Source organism: Gallinula chloropus, assembly GCF_964237585.1.
Source record: "Gallinula chloropus genome assembly, chromosome: 3".
Classification (NCBI taxonomy): Eukaryota; Metazoa; Chordata; class Aves; order Gruiformes; family Rallidae; genus Gallinula; species Gallinula chloropus.
The window spans coordinates 2,127,358-2,133,758 of record NC_140087.1 but is presented as its reverse complement, the minus strand read 5'-3'; positions in this window follow the sequence as shown (position 1 = coordinate 2,133,758).

Genomic DNA, 6,401 nt, shown 5'->3' with positions numbered 1-6,401 from the left:
GTGTGATATGCTTAATGAAGTTTGTTGTCCTAAGTTCATTTATTTGTGCTGGTTTCAAATGCCAGCTAAAGAAATACCTCCAGGGTCTTCAAGATACTGCCCAGAGTAGCATGCAGTGAGATTGAGTAGCCTGCAAGCTGTAATTTACAATTCAAATCCTTTTTTCCTTTTGCCTATGGTATCTACATAGATCAGTCATTCATGAAGCATCTACAGGTGGCTGCAAGAATATCTGCCTGGAAATTATGCATGTTTCTGATACAAATAAATAGTTCTGCCAAAAGAAAAAAAAACCCTTCATTAAAAACTAGAGCTGATGGCCTGACTGCTAACTACATGTAGGGAAACAAGTTCCCTTTTCCAGATGTGAGAATTTTCTGCTGTGTTTTAGTGTCTACAGAGGTCACTAGAACTGTAAAAATGTTTTTTTAAAAAAGCTTAAAGTTGCTAGGAGAAAAAAAGAAGTAGCTTGTTCATAGCTATACCTAATTCACAGTTTCTGGTGACAGTTGGGGAAATGACATAGAGCTGTGATTATGTGCTTGGTGATACATTATGAGTATTCACACTGGAAGTCCTAAAAATTACATGTACCAAAGTATCCTCTTCTTTCTTTGCACAGGCCATGGAATTTTGAAGGAAAGGTAAAGAGAGACTTGTCTTGCACAGTTGTAGGATTATTTATGCCCATTTTCTTCTGCTGTTTCTCATGTTTGTCTTATATTAATTTTTCGACTTTGTTTCTTTATTAAGATTACTGGGTTTTAATAACTGTATTTCTGCATTAACAACTGAATAACTGGCACAACACTGCTGATCATGCTCAAATATATTTCTGAACCGGAGTTTGGAACTGAGGACTTTTCTGCCAGATGTATGTGAACGTCAGTCTAACTGGTAACTCTCAGGTCTTGCCCATTTTGAAAAAGAAATATCCCACATACAGGCCCTGTGGTCTGTTTCTTCCTATGTGCTTAGAATTAAGTAAACGTGGAGACAACCTTCACTGTTCTGTCTTTTATAATCAGACACTGAATTTTCTCTCATTCTCATTGCATAACATTCTGAAGCTTTCCACAGTTTATCCACTCGTCCTAAAAAAATGAGAAATATTTCAGAAATACCACCAGTACAGAATTACATTGTTCCAGTCTCATCACTGGCACTTGAAAGTGCCATGCCCATGGGTTTATTGCTGGATGCTCTAGAGTATTTCTTTTACACACTGTGAAATCTGCTGAAGTGGGTCTTGCTTGTCAATACCTATTTACTGATATTTCTGAAGACTGAAGTGACTGTCACTAGCCATGTCACGAGCATATCATGATCCTCCTGGAGTGACCTGGAAGGTGCTTGAAAACACAGCTATGCTTTTTACAACAGATGTTGACCTCAGTTTAGTCCTTCTCTCATCAAAGCCATTCCAGCAGAAAGCTTCAGGCAGATTTCTGAGGAGAACTGCTGTATGATAGAGAGGTGTACACACTGCTCCCACTGAGTAAACCTGGTAACAATGTCTATAGAGTGAAGATAATAACATAAAAATGGCAAGGTTGCTTTTCCTAATCTATACAAAATGATGTGAATCACGCAGGTTGAACCATCGAAGTGGCAACTCTTAGTGTGGACTTTCAGTCTATTCTTAAGCATTACTTCTGGCCATGATTACATTTCTGGACAGAAACATTTTGTGGTCATAGGCTTTACCTTGTGCTAAAGGTATAACCTCGTGGAAGACACAATTAGAATTTAGAAACATTTTTAATAACTGAAGACTGATAAGAATGATTGTAACATCCTGAGGGCCTGTATTGCACAACATGTACACACTTCTTGTCACAAGTGTTCCCCAGGGATCGATACTGGGGCCCATCCTCTTTAATGTCCTTATTGATGATTTGGATGAGGGAATTGAGTGCACCCTCAGTAAGTTTGCAGGTAACACCAAGTTGGGGTAAAGTGTCGCTCTGCTGGAGGTCAGTAAGGCCCTCCAGAAGAACCCGGACATGTTGAATCAATGGGCAGAGGCCAGTGGGATGAAGTTCAAAAGACAAAGTGTCAGGTGCTGCACTTTGGCCATAACAACCCCAGGCAACGCTACAGGCTTGGGGCAGGGTGGCTGGAAAGCTGTACAGAGGAAAAGGCCCTGGGGGTGCTGGTTGACACTTGCCTGAACATGAGCCAGCAGAGTGCCCAGAGCAGCCAAGAAGGCCAACGGCATCCTGGCTTGTGTCAGGAATAGTGTAGTCAGCAGGACCAGGGAGGTGATCATCCCCCTGCACTGAGCTCTGGTGAGGCCACACCTCAAACACTGTGTTCAGGTTTGGGCCCCTCACTGCACGACAGACCTCGAGGCCCTGGGGCGTGTCCAGAGAAGGGCAGCGAAGCTGGGAAGGGTCTGGAGGACAAGTCCTATGAGGAATGGCTGAGAGAACTGGGACTGTTTAGCCTGGGGAAGAGGAGGCTCAGGGGAAACCTTATTGCTCCCTGCAACTACCTGAAAGGATGCTGTGGTGAGCTGGGGGTCAGCCTCTTCTCGCAAATAAGTAGTAATAGGATAAAAGGGAATGGCTGCAAGGTGTGCCAGGGGAGGTTCAGGTTAGAAATGAGGAGAAATTTCTTCTCAGAAAGAGTGGTCAGGCATTGGAATGGGTGGTCCAGGGAGGTGGTGGAGTCACCATCCCTCAGGGTGTTCAAGGAAAGATTGGATGTGGCACTTAGGGTCATGGTTTAGTTAGTAATATAGGTGGGAATGAGACAGTTGGACTAGATGATCTTGGAGGTCCTTTCCGACCTTAACGATTCTGTGATTTAGTAAGGATGTGTTACATAAGAAATTGCATTTATTATCTGGTGCTTGTAGATTTTTTTTTTGTCTGTCTGAAAGAATTTACTGAGACAGCAATCAGTGCTGCCTTTGTTTTATTCTTATGTGGGGGGATTTAAAAGTTTGGTTTTCCTTATAAATTACTCTGGGTTCCCTGCAGCTATGTTATTAAAGGGAAATGTAAGAAAGTTTAGGAAGAGACAGACACCTCTAGATGAAGAACCATTTCATTTGCCTGTACATGGTTAGAGAGGAGTTGTCTGGTTTTACCCAAGGCCCTCTGACAGCAGTGGGAAGAATCCTGTTTTCAGATCTCTTATCTGCCCGACACATCACATCTGGAATTCAGAAAAATTGAACAATAGACAAAAATGTTCTTTCACAGTTACAAAAAAGAACTTTAAAAGAATTTAAAATCTGTTTTAAAATTTAAATTTTCATTGGTTTAAATTCACTGTTTCCCTACTGACTACAAAATACACACATACAAATGCAAATAAGTTTATATGTTATCAGAGATATCTGAGTTTTAATAAAATATTTATGTTAGATCTTTCCATCTTTGTATACTGTTGGGGCTATTTGTTTCAATGAAATATCATTACTACTTTCTGACACACAGCATAGCACAGGACAACAGAGATTATCTGTGTATAGTATTTATTATTATTTATTTATAATACTGTGTAGAGATCCTAGTAGCCACCTTTCAATTAAGTGTCTTAAAGTCAAATAGGGGGAGACAGCTTCTTTATGAAAGGTTTATGGCTTAACAAGAGAAGACAGACAGAGACTTGGCAATCTGGGATCCCATCCTTCTTCTCTGTCTACTGGGCATGGATTTTTCATTCTATATATTACCTGCAGCTTTGATTTTTGCAGTCAGTACGACAAGTTATGCTCTTAGTTACATCACGATATATCTACTGGCTGTTTCACTGATATAAATAATGAGCAAATTAGGATATATCAAATCTGGTTTTATTATTGCATTAAAACCTTCTGTCTAGATGACTGCAGCAAATTTCATATTTATTGTGCTACTTTTAGTCCATAAGAAATAAACAGAAAAGGCAAGAAATGAGAACTGGACGCAGTCAAAGGGTAGTTCAGTTCCTCACTGTTCCCATCCACTACTTCTTCTAGCCATTCTTTCTACAGATGTTCTTCATCCTCACAGGCCAATATTACAAGTTTAATTATGTCTTATGTTTTGTTTAGGAAAAACTTCCTTATTTATGGTAGGCCCATAAATGGCCATCATTGTCCTTGTTACCTGTTCACCTGTTTCTATTTTAGTACCTAAACAGAGAATAAATTTTCCTCCTTGTAAAGCAGCAGATTGTGATTCATAAGCTTGACAGGGCTGAATTTCAGGAACAGGAAGAGTAGATAGGGTGAGAAAAGACATCTTTCTTGGTCAGTAGAATTTCATACTGCAACTGCTTATGCACAAGCTGCCACTTGCTTTGGGCACATTTTCTTCAAAATCTGTTAGACTGCAGGATCCTTTAGTGATACCCTTCAAGGAGAGCGCTTAAGAACAGCAGGTCAACAAAACAGCTTCTCAACCCTGCATGCTTCATCTTACATAACAATGTATTTACAAATCTTTCTTATATAATGGTCAATCCTATCTCTTCCTTATATTCTCACATTTGCTCTGAGACGTGGGTTTGCTGTGGTTACTGGGGTATTAGTGTGTTGTGATTGCTTAGCACACACTTTCACAAGGAAGAAGATTGAGTTCTCCACTCATCTCAGTCACCATTAAGCTACACAGGGCAAAGGGTGGATGGATGGTCAGCAGTGCACCTGCATTCCTTTAACCCTTGTTACTCATGAATGCTCAGGTTTCTTATCAAGATTCATCCTGTGCAGGTATTTCTGCCATTTATACAAATGTGGAAAATGGAGGCAGAGAAGGCATAGGACAGGCTGGCAGATAATATTAGTAGTTGATTGCATGTTTGTGGACAGGTTTCTTTGCATTCATGTTCACTTTGCTGTATGCTTTTGTAAGGTTTTCTATATTGTTGCTTGTTCTAGGCATATTACTCTGACAACTCTTTAAGCAGTTATTCAAAATTGTGTTTGTGCATATAAATATGTAAGTAAATGACTGTAAATGTGTGTGGCACTTTAGAAGTGCCTGAAAGATAAAGTCTCTCCCCTAAGAAAATGAACTCTAATCCTGGCAGAAAAGAACTAATGTGATAGCAATGTAAACCAAAAATACTGGTGTGGTTAACACTGGGAAGCACAGTACTAGGAGGTTTCTTGAAAGAACTTGATCAATGGCCAGAATTTGGAGGGAAGATTTCCTGTCAGAGAAGGAGATGGAGCTATTCAAAGCCTAAGGGACATTAAAGGAATTAAGCCAATAGTGGAGGGATAAAGTAAACAGTAGGAAAGAGGATTGTAAGAAGCATACGTCTGCACAGTGTAAGAGAAAATAAGACTAGGATTAGAGACAGAAAAGAAACTGGAATGATCAAATGTTCAAGGGCAGGATGTCATGAAGAACTTTGTTACTTCTTTTCACAGAATACTGCCTAAGACACGCCACAAAAATCTCCATATGTGTCCAGGTTTGTGAGTTTCTAAAAGTTGCTATATTCTAAGATTATTTCTATTTCTTGCAATACAGAATCAATTCTGTCAATTTTCACAGTTAAGGATATTCTGCTGGAAAAAAACCCAAAAGTAATTTGTAAACATCAGAAAGAATGCCAAGGGAAAAGACAGTAAAGTATTTCATCAGGAGTGTCTATGTAACCATATCTCAGAGATGACCCTCAAGGAATATATGGTCTCATCTCACAGGAGGTGTAAAAACCAGAAGTAGTCTTTGACCTTAATTCATGCTATTTGTACACATGCATTATGATGTAGTCCTTAAATGTAGAGAGGTTTACTTTCTTCCCATCATCCAGTTCATTGAAGACAAGCTGCTATTATCTAGGAATGAGCTACTGTTATGGAGCTAAGAGGACTGAGGATCTCAAGAAGAGACAAGGTAGTCATAGAATAACAGATTTGGGTTGGAAAGGACGTCAAAGCCCATCTAGTTCCAACCCCCTGTCATGGGCAGGGACACCCTCCACCAGACCAGGGTGCCCAAAGCCCCATCCAGCCCGGCCTTGGACACTGCCAGGGAGGGGGCAGCCACAGCTGCTCTGGGCAGCCTGTGCCAGGGCCTCACCACTCTGACTGCAACACAAAGTTACAGCTTGATGAGTTGTACCATGGTTTTTACATGGATGAAAATGAATGGGATTCCTCTAAGCAGCAGAGAAACTTTCTGAGATACCCATTTACGCCCCTTTAATATACACAGTATAATTAAACAGGTGCTTCTAGGGAGTGGTTTGTGTCTGTCTAAAGCTGGAGCCTGAAGTCAGTCAGATGTCGTAGGTCAGTGCCATAAAATTGACCATTTTCCCTGTCTGTACATAAGGGCAATCCAGAATCCTGAGGTTAGATATCCACCTGCCTGCACCGTAGCCATGTGAAGGCAGGTGAGGTGAATCCCATACTGTGCACTTCCTAAATGCTCATTTCAACTTGTGAG